We start from the raw sequence: 8435 nt of genomic DNA on the forward strand, positions 1-8435 counted from the left end.
TTCTTTACCCTTGGATCTTGGATCTATCTGCGGTTGTGATTTAGCCAATGTTGCTTCAGTATGTGTCCTTTCTTTGATCACAATGCCTTTGAGTTTTGGAAGTGGCTTTTTACCAGAAGCTTCAGATTTAGATGCAACTTTCTCTGATTTAAGTCTGGCTTCTTCTTCCATTAAACTCTCCAAGTCCATTCCTGGATTTTCCTGAAGAAATAACTATCTTGACATTTCCTCATCAAGATCTAAAAGTTCATCAGAACTTATCCTTTTACCAGTAGCAGAACTTATTCTTTTCCCAGTATCAAAACTTGTCCTGTGACTTGTGATTTCAGCTTGTCTTGATGTGAATCCTCTACCTTGACTATGACCTCTAACCATTCCAGAGCTTCCTCGATCATCTTTTCCATCATCCTTCCCTTCCAGTGTCTTGTCAGTCTTGCATTTGGACTTAATTACTTTCTCCCCCTTTTTGGCATCAGTAGGTAATAGAAGAGAGACAAGCAATTCCACTGAAGATTGGATTTCATTAAGTTGTGATTGCTGAGAAGCTTGATTTTTCAGAATATCACCAATCTGAGCTTGTTGATGATCTTGAGTCTTCTCAATAGAAGCAATCCTGTCAAAGGTAGGTTGGAAGAACTTTTTCTTATCAATTTTCCAAACTTCTCCTTGCTTAATAAATTTTTCCTGAATCTTGTGTGGCTCTGCACGAGTAGTTGAATGAAGATCTTGTAGATGTTTAGTACTCAATGCAGTGACTCTAAGCTGGGTTTTGAAATCATCAGAATTTAATATTTCATCAGCTTTAGTCAAGTGCTCAGCAAGATGAATATCATTTGGAACACATGAAACTGAGTTCCATTCTTTAGTCCACTCCCGTCCTGCAGGAGTTTCACTCCAAGGCACTGGTGCTTCTCGGGTAACAAACTTCTTAATAAGTTCAGACTTAAGAATAGTTTGTTGAGGAGCATGTCCTGAAGGACCTGCTGCATCAGCATCTGCAGTTGGAGCAACATCACCAGTATCTCTAGCATTTGCAGCATCAGAACTTAAAGAATCAGTATCTTCTGATAAGAAAACAGTGTATGTAGCAATGGAGGCTTCAGCATCCTCTAATTGCTGATCTGGTTCCAAGTTCTGATCAACAGCCATATCCTGATGCTCACCTAAAGTCTGATCATCAGCATCATGATGCAGAGAAGGTGTTGTAGATAACTCTGGAGTTTGAACAACATCAGTAACAGGTGTTGTTGAAGGATTAGTTGGTCTTGGAGCTTCTAAGAGAATTACTTCAGGCACAACCAAGTTTTGAACATCAATATCAGCACTTGTGCCTGGATCAACAGGAGACACAGATGGTGTGTTAGCCTTTTCAGGAACAACTTCCTTAGATGGAATTGATGGAGAAGAAATGACTGTAGCAAATTCCTTGTCTTGTGAGATCAGAGATTCCTGATCCCCTTCCTTAGCTGCTTCCTCTTCATCATCTGAAACTGGCCTTTTTGCCCTCTGTTTCTTGTATCTCTTTGTTGATTTGGATTCCTTGGGAGTTTCAGGAACTGTCATTCTTCTAAGCCTTTTGAGAAGCCTAGATGCCCCAATTCCAGAATCCTTCTGAGAAGTCTCTTTCTCAGCTTCACTTACAACAGGTTCTGAAGAAGAAACCTGGTCCTCAGTAGCAGATTCATCTCTCAAGGCAATCCTCCTTCTCTTTTGAGGTGTTTGAGGAACAGTCTTTGTCCTCTTTGGCTTGGAGGATGAAGGCTTCACAGTAGGTGCTGAGGATGAGGGTTGAACAGACTGTGAAGTGGAGAGATAGGATTTGAGATATTTCCTGAGGGTAGGTTGAGTAGAATGAGTGGTAGGTGCTGAGGATGATGATTTTTGAGTGTTTGTTGTTGGTTAGACATCAGAGTAAACAGATCTATAAGTATCAGGATCAGTATTTACTAGGATCTGTTTTACAGACTGAGGAATCTGTAATGGTCTAACCACTGATTTCTTAGTGTCAGCATTTACCAGGTCATTAAAGTAGCGTTTTACAACTTTAAAAGGTGGGGTTGAGGAACTGACTAATTGAGGTTCATCAGTACATAAAGTATAAATAAGTTGACAGAATCTAGCAAAATAGACAACATTCCTATCCTCTGTAATCCTATCCCCAATAAAACCAATTATACCAGTTGCAAAATCAAAATGAGTTTGATTTATAATAGCATACCCGATGTGCTAACTCAGAATTGGGATATCATCAAAATTCGAACATTTGTTCCCAAAAGCTTTAGTGATGCAGTCGAAGAAGAAGCTCCATTCTCTTCTGATATGAGCCCGTTTCAACTGCCCAAGTTTTGCCAAACTCTTTTCATACCCCAAATTTGCCATTAACTCCTGAAGAGCTAATTCTTCTGGAATTAAAAAGGTACAACCTTTTGGGAGATGTAGAGCCTTGCGTATTGTACCAGGAGTGACTGCATAAGAAGAATCACCCACTTCGAAAACAATACTAGGAGTGCCATGTCTACCACCATCATCAAAGTGCCCAGTCTGCCAAAACGTCAGAACTTGTTGGCTCGAAAAGACTGAAGGCTGGGTTAATGCATACCCAATCTCACTGTGTGCAAGAAGATCTTGCACAAAATGCAATTCAGATGGAGCTTCAGCATGATCAAAAATTGCAGCATAGTTTTTTGGAACAAACTTAGCTCCATCAATGATTAAATCCTTAGGTGCCATGTGAAAAATTGAGATTTAAAAGTGCCTGTTAGGTGTTTGATAAAATGTCTGTATGAAAAACCAACGTGAGAAGAAGAGAGAAAGAGAGAGTAAAAGCAAGTAGAGAGAAAAAGTATGAAGGAAATAAAAGAATAAAGAAATCCTCTCTCTGTCGTACTTATACTCTGAAAAAAAATGTTACCGTTGGACACCTGTCATACATGCAGTAATAACGGATAGTTACTGGGCGCGAGAAAACAGTAATCATTACTTGCCCACTTGTCTGTTTTCAAGGAAAAACCGTTCCATTTACCCAGATATTCCATTAATCAAGGTGAAACAGTTTTAATTCAAAATTGAAACCGTTCCCACTGATTTAATTATTTTTCACCGCATCATTAATATTCTGAAAATAAATCAAGTGAAAATGACCAAGATAAATCAGATGAGTAAGTGCTGATAAAGAAAAATCAGAACTTAAATTAAAACAGAATTTATATGGTCATCAGAATATGAATAATTATCAGGATTTATCAATGTATTACAAAATAACTTAGAGACAAAATCTTGAAACAAAAACAAATTTCATTAATATATAAAGAGAATACATTCATGAAATTGAAATTACATCAGTACTTATACAAGATTTCCCTAAGCTACTAAACCTAACATTAACAGCCTTTGTCCTAGCTCGAGAAGCAGGGCAAGGCTGATGATGAAGAAAAACAGGAAGAAGAAAATAAATCATTTCTTCTTCCTACTCTCGACAAAGAGAATGGCGAGTCGGATGATTCGCTCTTGCTGGTAGAGAGCTTCCAGCCTTTCCTCCTCCAATCGCTCCAGATGGCGATGGTAATCCATATAGAAGAACATGAGGTGGGTCAGTACCTCCTGTGGGACAGAGTCCCACATCTCCTCAGGAATGGCCGTGACGTGCCATTCCTGCTGCCATTCAGCACAGCTTAGCTCCATATTAAATGTTTGGTAATTCAAAAACATGTTGTATCTGACCATTGTGTTTTTGAAAGAAAAAGTATGAAGGTAAGTTTGTGAGAAAGAATTTGATGGGAAGGCTGATGTGAAGTGGTTGCTTATATAGGCAAGTGAATTCCAAGAGACGCAAAGAAATTTAATGCTGACAGGTAGAATTAATTCTACTTCATCTCCCCAGACTTGGAAAAAGAATAACATTCATTGGAAAGAGAAAACATGGTTTAATGCACACAAGAAACAAGTAAAAGTAGACTGTTCAAGTACGAATACCATTAACCCTAACCATAGTGACTATTAATCTTCCACTTCAACATATTCTAGTTTGAACCGAGACTGTTATCAAATTTTATCCACAGATAAGTCAAGTAAAGAATTTAGACTGTAATATCAGAACTTAGACTTATATCGAAACTTAACAGTCATCAGAACATAATTTCTTAACTCGAAAAAGGAATGCTTATCTGAGTAAATCCTCATACAAGTTCTGAGTTATATTCTTCAGAACTTAATCTTCAGAATATGCAACCAGAACTTGTCCTCAGAATTAGTGCAAAATGACACAATGACTGTTTATCTAAAACAACATAGACCACCACAGTAATTTTCATCATTTAGATGGAGTGATTAGTGTGTGCATCAAGCTAAATAGCAGACAAAGAGTAAAGTCTGATTCACTTCAGTACATCTTAGAAATAAGGCATAACTAAAATTTTGCTAAAGAGCTGTCATTATCCTGAAACCTACTGATGAATGAGTTCATGCTTGAGTCCACCTCAACTGTTTTGTGCTAATTTTATGCATCTTTTTAAATTCTATTTTACAGTGGCTTCTCAGTGTAAGTGAGTCACGACTGCTTATCAGAATTTATGCTATTATCAGAGTATTTCTCCAGTAATCATAGAGTGTGAAAAGTCACCAAGAAAATATTTTGCTTTTCTAATGCATATTTACTTAATACCAGCAATGCACTTGGGTCGTCCCTTCCACATTTTTACTCTAGATCTCAAAGGAGTACCTGATTTTATTCTTTGATCCTTTTGCTTTTTCTTTTGATAAGTGAGGTTTATCAGCACTTAGTACATTCAGCAGTTTACTAGTATCAGAACTTAACAGACGAGTAGCATTATTCTAATTTGTGACTTAGTAATAAGATAAACAAAGTAAACTCAACTAAGCTCAATTATCAGAATTTGCTTGTGTCATAAGATTTCCACAGAAATAATTACTTCTTACATGTGATCATTTGTTTATTGAAGACTACTAGGTCAGTATCTAGCACAGTTATCCTCATAGGATTGAATAGTTACTTAAACAGACATATCACTTATCAGAGTTTAGAAATATATATCAGACAACAATCAGTACTTAAACGCATATTTCAATTAATCACAGAATTCACAAAGAGATTACATCCTGTAAATACTGATCATAAAGTCTAATGCATCAGAACAAAACTAGGCAGATTTAGAAAAAGAACCTGAAACCATTCCAAGTTCATTTACCAATCTTGTAAAAGTGGCTTCACATAGTGGTTTTGTGAAGATATCTGCTAGTTGTTGATCTGTTGGAACAAAGTGTAATTCCACTGTACCTTCATCCACATGTTCCCTTATGAAGTGGTACCTGATGCTGATGTGCTTTGTCATAGAGTGTTGAACTGGATTACCTGTCATAGCAATAGCACTTTGATTATCACAGTAAATAGGGATTTTAAGATATGTTAACCCATAATCCAGTAACTGATTCTTCATCCAAAGAATCTGTGCACAACAGCTTCCTGCAGCAATATACTCTGCTTCTGCAGTTGATGTGGAAATTGACTTTTATTTCTTGCTGAACCAAGAAACCAATCTGCCTCCAAGGAATTGGCAGCTTCCACTTGTGCTTTTCCTGTCAATTTTGCAACCTGCAAAATCTGCATCTGAGTAACCTATTAGTTTAAAATCTGATTCTCTAGAATACCACAATCCCAGATCAGCTGTTCCTTTAAGATACTTAAAAATTCTTTTCACAGCTGTTAAGTGAGGTTCTCTTGGATCTGCTTGAAATCTTGCACAAAGACAGGTAGCATACATGATATCAGGTCTACTAGCAGTTAGATAGAATAGAGAGCCAATCATACCTCTGTAATTAGTAATATCTACTGATTTACCAGTATCCTTATCCAGTTTTATTGCAGTGGCCATGGGAGTGGATGCACTTGAACAATCTTGTATTCCAAATTTCTTCAGCAAGTTTCTGGTGTACTTAGTTTGACAAATAAAAGTGCCTTCTTCATTCTGCTTGACTTGAAGGCCCAGAAAATAGCTAAGTTCCCCCATCATACTCATCTGATATCTTGACTGCATCAGTTTGGCAAACTTCTTGCAAAGTCTATCATTTGTAGACCCAAAAATGATATCATCAACATAAATCTGGACCAGAAGTAAGTCCTTTCCATGGTTGAGGTAGAACAGTGTTTTGTCTATTGTTCCTCTGTTGAATCCACTTTCCAGAAGAAACTGAGCTAAAGTCTCATACCATGCTCTAGGAGCTTGCTTAAGTCCATAAAGTGCTTTATCAAGCCTGTAGACATAATCTGGATGTTTGGAATCTACAAAGCCTGGAGGTTGTTCAACATATACTTCCTCTTCCAATTCTCCATTGAGAAAAGCACTTTTCACATCCATTTGAAAGATAGTAAACTTTTTGTGAGCACCATAAGCCAAAAACATCCTTATAGCTTCTAACCTAGCAACTGGTGTAAATGTTTCATCATAATCAATTCTCTCATGTTGAGAATATCCTTTTGCAACCAGCCTTGCCTTATTCCTTGTAATTATACCATCACTGTCAGTTTTGTTTCTGAATACCCACTTTGTACCAACAACAGATCTATTCTTTGGTCTTGGCACTAGGGTCCAGACTTTGTTTCTTTCAAATTCATTTAACTCTTCCTGCATTGCTTTCACCCAATCAGCATCTTGAAGAGCTTCTTCCACTTTCTTTGGCTCAGTCTGAGAGAGAAAAGAATTATAAAGACATTCATTTGAAGTACCTGTTCTAGTTCTGACACCTGCATTTCCAATTATCAAATCAGGTGTATATGATTTTGTCCACTATCTTGCAGATGGAAGGTTTTCTCTAGAACTGGATGCTCCCCCATGATCCATGCTGTCTTCATTTTCATTTTCTGATGCTCCCCCTGAAACTATGCTCTCTGAGTTGGATTCTTCAGTATTTAGATTTTCAGCACTATCAGAACTTGACTTATCAGAACTTGACGAATCAGAACTTGAAGAGCCAGATGTATGTTCTGATGTTTCTTGAGATGTGGTAAGATCTTGAGTATGCTCCCCCTGCATTGGTGCATCTTCCTTTGACATAGTCACCACAGTTTCAATAACATCAGAGTTTAATCCATCAGAGTTTATAGTATCAGGACTTAGACTGTCAGGATTTTCAGTATCAGAATTTGAGTCTTCATTTTCAAATCTCAGCTGATCATGGTCAATGAAATCTTCAAGACCAGTAATCTTCTTGTCATCAAAAGAGACATTGATAGATTCCATGACCACTTTTGTTCTCAAATTATAGACTCTGAAGGCTTTTGTGGAAAGTGGATATCCAACAAAGATTCCTTCATCAGCTTTTAGATCAAACTTGGATAGCTGTTCAGGATGAGTCTTGAGAACAAAACACTTGCATCCAAATACATGAAAGTACTTCAGATTTGGCTTCTTTTTCTTCACCATCTCATATGGTGTTTTTCCATGCTTGTTAATAAGTGTTGCATTTTGAGTAAAACAAGCAGTCTGCATAGCTTCAGCCCAGAAATAGGTTGGAAGCTTTGCTTCTTCAAGCATTGTACGTGCAGATTCAACGAGAGTTCTATTCTTCCTTTCAACAACTCCATTTTGCTGTGGAGTTCTAGGAGCAGAAAATTCCTGCTTTATTCCATGGTTTTTGCAGAACTCTTACATTATCAAATTCTTGAACTCAGTGCCATTATCACTCCTTAAGATTTTCACAGAATCTTTGACCAATTTATCCAGATATTTGACATGATCAATCAAGATAGATGCAGTTTCGCTTTTTGTGTGCAAGAAATACACCCATGTGTATCTGGTGAACTCATCCACTATGACCAACGCATATCTCTTCTTTGCAATAGACATGACTTTCACTGGACCAAATAGATCAACATGTAATAGATGATAAGGCTCAAGAATTGATGATTCAGTCTTGCTCTTAAAAGAAGATTTTCTTTGTTTGGCTTTCTGACAGGAATCACAAAGGCCATCAGGAGCAAATACTGACTTTGGCAGTCCTCTCACAAGATCTTTCTTGACCAGTTCATTTATATTGTTGAAATTTAAATGAGAGAGTTTCTTGTGCCAATTCCAGCTTTCTTTAATTGATGCTCTACTCATCAGACAAATTGCAGAACCATCAGTACTTGTTGAAAGCTTAGCTTCATAAATGTTACCACGCCTGTATCCTTTCAGAACAACTTTGCCTTTAGATTTACTCACAATTTCATAGTGTTCTTCAAAGAAATCAACATGATAACCTCTGTCACAGATTTGACTTATACTCAACAGATTATGTTTAAGTCCTGAGACCAGAGCTACTTCTTTAATTATGACATTCCCAAGATTGATATTGCCATATCCCAATATTTTTCCAATGTTGCCATCTCCATAAGAAACACTTGGGCCAACTTTCTCCACAAAGTCTGATAGCAGGGCCTT

The sequence above is a fragment of the Apium graveolens genome, chromosome 6 (assembly GCF_009905375.1).
Source record: "Apium graveolens cultivar Ventura chromosome 6, ASM990537v1, whole genome shotgun sequence".
NCBI classification, from domain to species: domain Eukaryota; kingdom Viridiplantae; phylum Streptophyta; class Magnoliopsida; order Apiales; family Apiaceae; genus Apium; species Apium graveolens.